Raw genomic sequence first — 12,003 nt, 5'->3', positions numbered from 1 at the left:
AATTAAATGTGCTGGTGAAACAGTGTACTCTATTATTATTTACCATCTACGGGGTCTTGGTAGTGTATAGGTCTAATTGAGTGACCTACGTTTGAGGGAACCCTTGCAATTGTAACACAGTTGAAAGGCTGCTGATGTGTGGATGCAATTCATAACGTTTTCTACATAGTTAAAATAAAGGTTCGTACTTCTCCTTGGGACAAGCCCTTTTGAATTTTGGAAAACACTTTTCCATTTACATCGGGATTTTGCAAACATTCAGTGTCAGAGTCAATAAAATGAGCCCTTCAACGAAATGGACAAGCAGCTGTAAGTAGGCTAAGGATGCTAAATTCGACATCCAAACAGTATTCTAACGTTAGCTTTGAGATACTGCTTGATTTTATAACTTAACTTAGTAGGCTACATTGAAGAGACTAAACTATGTTGTGATAAGACATTAGCAGAGTTCACTTCAATGCAGCAGTTTTGAACAAATTTGCGCAGCATGGTCACGATGCTAAGCGGATTTAATAGCAATTTAGCCAGACGTCTTCTATGCAATGCTTCTATGTGGCAACAACAATCCTTCAACAATCGTGAATATTTTGTTAAATGCACATGCAGAGGGGTGGCAGCGGGCTACGAGAGAGAGCGGGGCAGGGCAAGGAAAGGCTGCGTGCGTAAAAAGCGCAGCTCAATGGCAATGCAAGGATTTGACCTTATATTTAATTTAAATTAAATTAAATTAAATTAAATTAAACATAGAATATTCATCTGTGGCGGACGATTTTTATTTTGTGGCGCCCCGCCACAGATTAGTCAATGTATGGGAAACACTGCCATTATTGTGTCATCAGCTCTGTGGCATAGTGCGTTAAAGCTGATGAGATCCTACGGTGTGCAGCATTTGACAGTCATCTATCCGGGAGTTCGAATCTGTGTCGAAGTACAGATTTTGACTACAATATTCTCACCATTGTTTACCTATTGTTATACCTATACCATTGTTTACCTAAACAATGTTTACCCATTGTTTATTATCCCCCCATTCCATGACCATGTTAAAAAATCAAATGCTACATATTCTCAACTGACTGACAAAAAGTATGCACCTTGTATTATTATCTGCAGGTGTGTGACTGACTTGTGTGCACATGGCTGCAAATTGACTTCTAAATTATGTATTTTCTGCCTAACGCTATATAAAACATGGATATGTAAGTCTTATGGTGGTTAGAAGTGTAAAATATCAACCTGAAACCGAAATCCATTTATAATTATGCATTTGCACACAAATAACTGGCATTAGTGACATCTTTGACATGAAAATCCCTGGAACTATCGTTCTACGATCATTCTACCGAGGGGTGTAGTTGGAACTACTTCAACTTTACGACAGTCTGTGTTCGTTGAAACTATGGTTTTGGGAAATGCTCGTGTAGCTTAACAATGCATTTGGACTATGTAAGTTGCACCACCATAGTTCAAACAACCATATTACAACCATGTACATTTATAAATAGTTGCTAACTATGCTTTTGGGAAACGCACACCAGTACAGGTTTTGTTAGGTTCCAGGTTTAGGAAAAAAAAATTGACATCAAGATGAAAACTAGTGTAAGCCTGTCCTCCGCCTGTTTTATGTTGTACGTTCGTTTTATAAATGAGGGCCATTATGTTTGACTAAATTGGTTAGAACCTGCATTAACTACACTAGTTCTTAACAGAATTAAACCGAGACATTTGACTACATTTGTGTCTTGACTCACCTGCCCATCTTCATCTATCTGCTGAAGGAATTCTAATGCAGGAATAACTTCATCGTAGCTTGGCGTTGCTTTGCTATTACCAGTCACCACAATACCTTCAGCGTTTTTCTCTAGAAGACAAACAATTGTTAATCTACTGCACCTTACAGGAGAATTCCTGCGATGAATTCTCCTGCAGTGTGTAGCACTGTCTGCCTGTCAAGTCAAGTTTATTTATTTCTTACAAAGGTCATTCAATGTGCTTTACAAAAGCATACAGTAATAAGCTTAACAAATAAAAACATAGAAGGGCAATATAGTCAAAGAATAGTTCAAAAGGTATAGTCAGGTACTTTGTGGAATGTGGGCATAAGTGTGAGATAAGGTACGAATGCAATTTTTTTGCATAAATTGATAGGTAAGGGTGTGTCCTTTCAGAATCTGACGGCACCCTTGAACATTTTCTTTAAATGGCATCACCTGCCACACCCCTTTTTTGATCTAAATATACATATAAAACAGGGTTTCCCGCAGCACTTTGCAACACACGCCTGCCACCTTAACTAGCCTATGTCGTCAAAAAAAAATAAAAATAATAATATATAGTATATAGGTAGGCCTATATGAGCGATGTTCGCCGTGTTACTCTAGGCCAGTGATGCCAGGGTTACGGCCCGTGGGTGTATGTCACAGCCGGCCCGCGGGTGATAAGGGGGAAGAATATATTTTTTATTTGATTATTTATTTATTCGCCTCAGCTGCAGCAGCACCGGTAGTGCTGACTGTAGTCCCTATTCATAGGCGTCACCTACGTCACTATCAAATAGAACGCCGCCATATTTACGACCGATCTCGCCCAGTATGGCCGCCCACACTGCACATTTGAATGTGAGAGAGAGAGAGAGATATGTGGAAAAAATGTCAATTTTAGGCTCCGATCCTTATTTGTTACCCCTAGATTTCTTTTGTCCCTTATTATCTGCCCCAGGCTTGCCCCAATTGGTTTTCCACGATATCTACCTTGTTCATAACCCCTCCCCGTACAGTGGGGATAACTTCAAGGCATTCAAGAGTAGGAGAGCTGGGACGATTGAAACACAGGACGAATGAAACATTCCAGTTTTCTCAGAGTGTAGGCTAACGATGATAGACAGACGTCCTTTGGTCAAAACATAGAGCATGTTAACCTCCTTCTATCAGCCAAATATCTTCCTGCTATGTCATTGTATCACAGAGTTACAGCCGATAAACGAGTTTTGATGCGCAAAAGTAAACTTCATCAGCGTTTTTTTTATTATTAATGAGTGTTTTTCAATTAAAGGTTTGACTTAATGCTTATTCAGTAGACCATTTAGTTCTCCACAATCCCAGACTTTCATATCGCATGCTTGTTTACATGGAAAGCAAAACAAGCTATGGTGACATATAGCCTATGTCTGTGTCGGGACGATTGAAACAAGCTTCAATCCTCCCGACCAGGCTGTAACTCCATGTATTGTAATTAAATGCACAAATATCTGTGTTTAAACAATCATTTATGGAGGTGAGACATGGACAAACAGTTTTATGAAGATGAAAATACATTTGGGCCCACCAGGTTAGGGGATCGAGTTTTCACATGATATCCTATGGAGACTGACGGCCGGTGGGTCGTTAAGCCTAGGCCTACTTATTTGGATATGCCGTGGCTAACCCACGTAAAAACAACATTTTCAACAATATAAACATGATATAAATGGGAAAGCTTACCGTTCTAGCTATAAACATGGCAGAATCATCCACAGGACATGAAATTTCAAAAACCGCTACACGCTTCACGATGATGGCAATGAGTTGTTATCAGACATGCACGAAGACGTATAGCCCTGCAACAATCTATCTAAAATAACCCCTATTGGGAGTACCATTCATAGTAAAATTTTGAAGTGGTGGGACGTTTATATCGCTTAAACTGTAGGCCTAGGCCTATGTTTCATTCGTCCCCTTGATGTTTCAACTGTCCCGACCAGGAGGGACAAATGAAACATTACGCACATCACACTTTTGCTGTAATAATTCCTGAACGGTTTTGTTCAAAGCTGGAAATTCATTTGTATTTGACAGAGGACAGATGTAGGTTATAGCAAAGTCCTTTTAGGCAAGTCCCTCCACTCGGCGGCCATATGACAACGCTTTTTGGGCACTCGTCGGGCATCCATTTCGGCAGAAATGCGCGTGCGCAAGGCTTCACGACACCAATCTTGCTCCAGCGGCGAGATCACAACATATGATTGGCACGTTGTCTTCACAACACACCATATGATTGGCTCAATGTATTCACATCACACCACATGATTGGCTCAATGTATTCACATGTCGACGTTTCACCGAGGAAGGGGTGGGATATGTGTAGACAACGGCCATATTGGTGTGACAAACTAGCCCCATGCATTTCTATGGAGTATTTTTTGAGTGCTGTGTCTCCACATTAGAAAAAGTGAACTTCAGGAACAGCTGCAGTTCATTCAGGTATGTCAACAAATAATAGTAGGCTAATGGTGAAGGCAGTCGGGGGGGTATTCCATCAACCTCGCTAATGAAGGCGGCGCTTAACAGAAATAGCCTGGCTTGAACTAGCGTAGACTTTCACTTGGGGCAGAAGCCGTTCCATTAACTCAAGTTAGCGGCATCTTGGCCTCGTTTATTCAAGAGAGGTTTAAGTCAGCTTGATCTCTGCTCGTGCACGAGGTAGAACAGTAGACCAAAATAGTAGATTGACGAAAAGAGAATATATGTCGTAAAATTAAGACAATACTAGACGATTTCTGTTCGATTTGGCAAGTGCCATCTACAGGATTTTCATCGATCATCAAATTTAACATCAAGAGAAAAAAATAGATTGCCTACAGAAATTGGAGAATAATGAAAGCATACATTTAAAACAACAATGCTAATGGTTTGAAATCAATTGCAAGTTTGATTGGCTTCACTCTTGAACACATAGACTATACAGTCTATGCTCGAACAAAACGAGTGAATGCATAAATACTATAAACTCAAAAACAACTTATGGATATGCATATGGATATTCAAAACTATCTATAGCTTATGTTCTTAGATTAAAAGTGTTCACTCCAAATTATTGTCTAGGTGTAGGTGGTCATAAAATAAATTAGTAGGCCCTATCAACATAATAGCCTATTGTCTCCCATACGTCCCAAAGTGTTTGAAATAAAAAAAAAATGCAATGGCTTTCGATTTAATGTATGCCTAGTATTTAATCTGTGTAGCACACAGTTGATTTGACATTCATGAACAATCGTCGACACATGAAGCAGTTTTAATTATTAGCTGCTTAGGCTACAGAATTATCCTTTGGCTTGCATCAGATATAATATAGCCCACTGGCAAAGCTGTCACTGAACAGCCTACCAAATGTGCATGACCCTTTATCAGCAGTAGACATACAGTATGTCTTTCATCAAAGAAGCGAACCTGCGAGCACGCAAGAATGTAGCATTAATTCCTTTCCTATGCCGTCTCGCTGCACGTTACACCACCACCGAACGTACAGTAAGTGACGCAGAGTAGCAAGATTCCAAGAACCACACGCATGTGAAGTTAAAACATTTCTAATCGCATAATCTTCATACATTCTTTGGAGCTAGTGAATGTGTAAATCCATGCTTGGTGACACTGTTGGAAAAAACATTTCTAGGCCTACTTCTATTTTTGAAGTTGTAGGCTACAGGTGACGAAAGCACAGGTTGACGGAACCATCTTTTTTGACTCGTTTTCCAACTGATTGTTTTTTTTGCAACACAGCTTAATTTAGCTTGAAAGTTAACCTGCTACGGAGCAGGGGCCTGTACTACGAAGCGGGGTTACTGGCTTATCTGGGTAACTTCGAGAGTAACTTGATCACGTGTGGCGTAACTTCCCGATTAACCCGTACTCCGAAAGGTGGATAGGTTTTAACCGAGGTATGCTGCCATGGCAATTTACGCTGCATCTCAAACCTGCTCCGACCAGGTTATGTTCTTGGTTAACCCGAGGTTTCCGTTAACCACACCCTTTATAAGTACCACCCCTCCACTAACAATTTCTCCCGAGACATGTCGGCGCACCTGGATGATCCATACGACATTGGAGTGCAAATTGTGAGGGACTCTCTTCGCAGGGTGAGGGGTTTTAGAGACCGCCAGAAAATATATGTAGCCTACCCGGACGATATTCTCTATGAAGATATATATTGTCAGCTAAGGGAATTCGTTATCTTTGTCAGATGATCTAGGAAGACGTCTCATAGCAATGCCCGTACGTGGACATTCATGTATTCCATCGGTGATGCAAGAATACTGTATGTCCGAAAATAAATCGGACATAGGCCTACAGTATGCTGAAAATCTGAGCAAGAATAGCCTAAAATAAATGGGACATAGCCTACAGTAGGCCTAATAAATTAAAATCACAATTTTAACAAACTTGTTGAATTGAATGTCATATTACTGTACCCTGCACATAAAGGCTACACATTTCCACTAGAGATGCACCGATATGAAATTTTAGGGCCGATAACGATAACCGATATTTATTGGTTTGTTGTGGCCGATACCGATACGATAACACAAAAATTGTGAAAAGTGATTTGGGGAAAGCATTTAATAAGCATCATTTTATTGCAGTAATTTTACCCACCACCAAATGATGGACAGAACTCATAATAGTCCTCAATAGTATGGCAGTCAACAACATAACAGTAGCCTAGCCCTACAGTATGTGTGGCTCCTTTAAGTGAACCTGACGTCAGTGAATTGCGAGTGAGTGGCTAGAATCGTTTTCATTTAGGACTAAACGCTCATAAACGACTCAGCCTGGAATAAGCTACAGTATAGCGACCAAATCAGAGTTTGTGAGGGAAACTTACAGTAGGTTTAGTTTCAACTGCAGGTAACTGAATAAAGCTGCAACTCCTCAGACTGTATCTTATCTGCTGCAGCAGAAATAAAAGGAGTTAGCCCAGAAGGTTTTAATAACTTATTATGATGACCTGTCTGGAACTGAAGCACGAATGGTTAGCATATTTCTAGGTAATAATACAAAACCCAAGCTAAAGTAATGCAAATATAATACTAAAACACAACTTAGAACTAGGCCTACTTATGTACTCGTCCCACTAACGAGTTTGTTTATTTGTTTCCCCGACCAGCGCGGTAAAGTGCAAACACACCAGCACGAGACGGCTTTAGATAGGGCTGAGCTTCGCTCTGTTAAGGTTAAATGGCGGATCATTCACGAGAGGATTTTGAGATGCACAGATTCCCAAATGAACGCATATCCACAGATTTTGTTAGAATGGTGAAATACATTCACACCGCTGACATTATATTGAGGAAAAAGTATAGCCAACCAAGCTCAAGTAGCTCAGTGTAGCCAGACGGACCTTACGTAGGCCTAAATTAGGGCTTTAAAAAATATCGGCGCAAATTATCGGCCAGAATTCTGTTATCGGACCGATAATAATATTTTCATTTTTTCACTTATCGGCTAATAATATATCGGCCGCCGATATATCGTGCATCCCCAATTTCCACAGCACCAGAATCCGACCGAATGCCTCCCTCAAACCCCTCCATAATCGGCCTTCCACTATTATTTGCGATGGCCAACTCTTCTGCTACTGTAAAACACGCTGGTGCCTTTCCTCCTACAGTAGTGTTCAAAGACACCTTTTTCTTGTTAGCTGTAAAACAAAGGCCAAGTGAAGGCTATAAGCTAGGCCTACATGTTTTCATAATTAAGAAATATTAATGCAAGCTATAACTATATAAACCTACTTTTCTAAATAATGTTTTTGTGTTTCATTTTCACCTGCTGCCATGTGCGTTTGGCAATGGTGTTGCATCTGAAATGTTCACAGGATTAGGCATACACTAAATCAGTCTACTTAAACATTCAATTATCCTTATTACTGTAAGGCTACTTAAACATTCAATTATCCTTATTACTGTAATCTATATGCCCACTTCTGAATTGGGTTGCATCTGTAGGCCTTTCTCTGAACTCAAAATAGGCTATTTAATTATTTCAACTCATTTCAGACATTCCAAGTAGCTACTAATCCTCCGTGAACACATATTTGAAGAACATGTGGGAATAAAACTTTACTTTTAGGCATTTAGGCTACCCGATCTGTCACGTTGCCAACAGCCTTGCTTTGTTCACTGCCGCCGTGATTTGATTTTTGTCGTAGAGTGGGTTTTAATTCCTCATAACTTGTCATAATAATTCATCCAGAAATAAGGTGATCGCGTCATCATTGAAAGTGGTGACTTGCGCTTGCAACCGCCCTTTTATGTGAATGCGCACAAACTCCAATTAGGTTAACCCTGGCTCAACAAATCAACTTCATAATCAGTGTCGTAGTACCGATTAACACCACTTAAGATAACCAGGTTTTGTCAACCCTGGTTTAACAAAGTAACCCTGGGTTACATCTGGGTAGGTTAAGCTCCCTTCATAGTACAGGCCCCAGGTTAGTTCTGTGGCATAAATTCCCATAGTTACCAAGCTGGGATTCACGTTAACCTCATTAATGGAACGGAATTCTCACTAAAATTAGCGAGACTTATCGAAATAAGCCAGGTTTGGCCTTTAGCGAGGTTGATGGAATACCCCCAGGGATTCCACAGGAGATCACGTTTGTTTGTGTTTATGTTTAAGTTTATTAGGAGACGCAATTTTGTGCAAAAAAACGTAGCCTACATTATGTTAACCAAGGAACCAAATTAAACAAGCCAGCGAGGTAGCTTGCCCCTACCTTCAGTAGCCTATTCCTAGATAAATTCCAGGCATTGTTTCGTTTTTGTTTGTTATACAGTCAATGCTTTCAAGCCCTATGTTGCTAACATACCTAGGCTGTGAAACTAAGGTCTAGCCTATGGGTGGCTCTAATTGAATTTGAGTAATAGGATACGCAACCATTTAGGATCTGGAGATGGTTTGTAATTCCTGTAGAGCTCACCAAAATCTCATAATTTATTTTACCAAATGACATGGAAAACATAATTAAATTTCATCCACATATCCTTATGCACGATGCACAACAACGCTAAGTTAGCTTAAAACCGTGAGAATCAAGCAAGCCTCACGGGCCGTCACGGCCTTAAAGTGACAGGCACTGAATTCGACCTGCACAGCACCAATACAGTGTAATGACATGAAAGAGAAGTCTATATAGTTTATACAGTGCAATGTTTCCCCTACAATGTCTTCATCAGCGGCGCAGCGCAGCTCCTGGAATTCAAGCGCCACTGCAAAAAAAGTTGCCTAATATATATAAAAAAAATAGACGCAAGTGAACTTCAGGAACAGCTGCCGTTCGTTCAGGTTTCATGTCAACAAATAATAGTAGGCTAACGTTGAAGGCGCAGTCAGGGATTCCACAGGAGATCATGCTTGTTTGTGTTTATGTTTAAGTTTATTAGCAGACGCAATTTTGTGCAAAAACGAGCCTACATTATGTTAACCAAGGAACCAAATTAAACACGCCAGCCAGGTAGCTCTCGCCCCTACCTTCAGTAGCCTATTCCCAGATAAATCCCACGATTGTTTCGTTTTTGTTTGTGATACAGGCAATGCTTTCAAGCCCTGTGTTGCTAACATACCTAGGCTGTGTAACTAAGGTCTAGCTAGCCTATTGGATACGCAAGCATTTACATCTGAGATAGTTTGTAATTCCTGTAGAGCTCACCAAAATTATAGATATGATACAAGACACTTATCTGCTATAATCCAAGATAGATTTGACCATTTATTTTACCAAATGACATGGGAAACATAATTCATTTCATCCACATATTCTTATGCACCATGCACAACAACGCTACTAAGTTAACTTAAAACCGTGAGAATCAAGCCAGCGTCACGGGCCGTCACGGCATTAAAGTGACAGGCACTCAATTCAACTTGCACAGCAACAATACAGTGTAATGGCATGAAAGAGAAGTCTATATAGTTTATACAGTGCTGTGCAAAAGTTAAGACACCCATGCTGAAATTGGCTAAAGGGAGGAATAAAAAACATATTTTGCCTTTTGTCTTAATGCCTTAATTAAAAAAAAAATAGGACATCAATTCTTTTTTAATGTATCATAAATAAATAACTGTTATTATATATAAATGTCTTAACTTATGCACAGCACTATATATTCTAAATAGTAATAGTTTGTACAGTGGCCTACAGTGTACAGTTGTACAGTGGCTAATACTAATAATGTAAATGAAAAAGGTGAAAGAAAAACTCAATTTTCTTTTCTTTCTTTCACAAAATCCACCAGAAGTCACCATTTAAGGAGTCATTTGGGGGTGGGGGGGGTGGTCTTCCTACGATCAGCACCGCAGCTGGAAAAAAATTCTAGGGGAAACACTGCAGTGCTGTGCAAAAGTTGAGACACCCATGCTAAAATTGACTAAAAGGAGGAATAAAAATCATCTTTTGGAAATCTTAATGCCTTAAGTTTTTTTAAAAATTAGGAAAAATCAAACCTTTAAAGACATCAATTATTTTTTAATGTATCATGTATCGTAAATAAATACATGTTATTATAAATAAATGTCTTAACTTATTTTAATTAAAAAAGTGTTTCAACTGTCCCGGCTCTCCCCTACTGATGCCTATCTATATGCTGTGGCTGGATGGGATTTCACGTCAAAAACGTGAAAGTGCGGCACCTGGCCACCAAGGATTTATATTTAATCATGGGAAATGTAATTATTAAGCTTATGTAAAAACAATTCAAATGTATGATTATGGTGGTAGTTTACTCTGACTAGGTACATGTAGTAGCGAGTTGTTAGCTAAGTGGCTAACAGCTAGCAAGCTACCACTCATTTTAGTGTCATTTAGCTCATAGCTAGCTGCCATTAATCTGGATAATGTTCTTTAATGTCAGATGTGTTTATACGTATTTTATACACTCCATGGTTTATACTCATTGAAAGAACATGAAGGGAATGGAAACGAGTCGATTGTGACTTTATGGGAACAGTTTGCGGTGGGTTATCAGCTGTTAGCTGTCAGACGGTCAGCTGTTGTGACCACTGAGCGGCTGAGCTGCCCGAATCGGTCGTAAAGATGGCGGCGCAAAGCTACAGTGACGTCATGAGACACAAACGAATCGAGATGTTATCAAACTCGTCAGAGTAGGCTATTATGATAGTGTTTGTGCTTTTCAAAGTAAACTGGCGTTATGGAAAGACGCAGCTCTCCAAGCTCAATGCAGCCCACTTCCCCAGTCTAAAATCTCAGCCTGTTAATCATCAGAGCGTGGACAAGTAGGCTACGCAAACTCTTGCTTTCCGGACTCAGGCATGAGTTTGACAATCGATTCACGGTTTTTACTGAACTGGAGAAGGACTTTGCACTTTTTGGCTCTCCATTCACGATTGGCGCTTCTGAGGTCCCAGAGGCGATCCAAATGGAACTGATAAAACTGCAGTGTTGTGCACCGTTGAAGGATTAGCCTACTACATATCTGTTGCAATCGAATCATTTGATCAATCCTTGCCACCACAGTACCCAATGCTCACGGCCTTTGCAGGTAAAATACTTGTGTAGATGTATGTTTGGGACAACATATTTATGTGAGCAGGCCTTTTCCGTGATGAATATTAATAAATCGAATGTGCGCAATAGCCTGACCCACGGACATCTGAATGATGTTATGTACTGCCCAGAAACTGTCCCCCGATATGGACAAGCTGGTGAAAGTTAAAAGGTGTCTGGCTTCGACAAGTAAAATGTAGCTGAAGTAGGCTGGTCTCCCCATTTATCATAATCCATAGGCTGGTCTCCCCATTTATCATAATCCAATAACTTTCATTCTTACTTATTAAAATGAGCATGATGGCTGACAAAATAAATTTTTATGATGTAGTTTAAATAAACCACTGTTGTCATACAGTTAACAGGCCTGCATTGTAGCACATAAATTCCATATCAAGTGTTTTTTCCTATGTCTATCTATTTAACAAACAGCAGAAAATAACAGAATATCCAAACGTTTTCAGTAGGCTAGCCTACCATTGTTGCAGAAATCACATAAGGTATCCCTTCGATTTTGTTCATTTTCGCATATTCCAACATAAGGAAGCTGCATGAGACACCCGTCAAAATCGTCATGAAGAGATTCCTCCCAAATGGCCCTATCACATCTTTGAACTGATATCATGGGGGGGGATTCCGGTCATGCAGACCGTGGAAGGCAACTGCAAGATCTGTCTGCAGGCTATT

General features: G+C 39.9%; 1 long non-coding RNA gene across 1 annotated transcript in view; it reads right to left on the bottom strand.

Moving 5' to 3' along the window:
* LOC125298794 overlaps positions 1–12,003 on the bottom strand; it is a 47,484-nt gene that overhangs the window by 25,166 nt on the left and 10,315 nt on the right. Inside the window, exon 2 of the long non-coding RNA XR_007194274.1 lies at positions 1,752–1,861. This is a non-coding gene — a long non-coding RNA (uncharacterized LOC125298794). The remainder of the gene's footprint in view (positions 1–1,751; positions 1,862–12,003) is intronic.

Source organism: Alosa alosa, chromosome 8, assembly GCF_017589495.1.
Source record: "Alosa alosa isolate M-15738 ecotype Scorff River chromosome 8, AALO_Geno_1.1, whole genome shotgun sequence".
Lineage (NCBI taxonomy): Eukaryota > Metazoa > Chordata > Actinopteri > Clupeiformes > Clupeidae > Alosa > Alosa alosa.
This window is presented reverse-complemented; position numbering and strand designations above follow the sequence as displayed.